A 238-nucleotide genomic window follows, 5' to 3' on the forward strand; every position below is an offset into this window, starting at 1 on the left:
GGGAGATCTGGAAACCATTCCCGGCAGCTGGGCTCTGAACCCAGGCCTGTGAGCACAAGGGTGGCTCCCGCCCCCGGCCCTGGTTCCTCCTGCCCCGGGGCCGAGTCCGGCCTTGGCAGACGCTCGGTGACACCCCCGCCGGGGAGGCGAGTCTGGGACAGGAGAGGGCAGCGGGCGGGGGCGTCTGGCCGCTTGGGGTCTGCCGCGGGTGGATACAGCGGCGAGATGAATCGGAGGG

Source organism: Rhinopithecus bieti, unplaced genomic scaffold (assembly GCF_001698545.2).
Source record: "Rhinopithecus bieti isolate Rb0 unplaced genomic scaffold, ASM169854v2 scaffold_72083, whole genome shotgun sequence".
In the NCBI taxonomy this organism is placed as follows: Eukaryota; Metazoa; Chordata; class Mammalia; order Primates; family Cercopithecidae; genus Rhinopithecus; species Rhinopithecus bieti.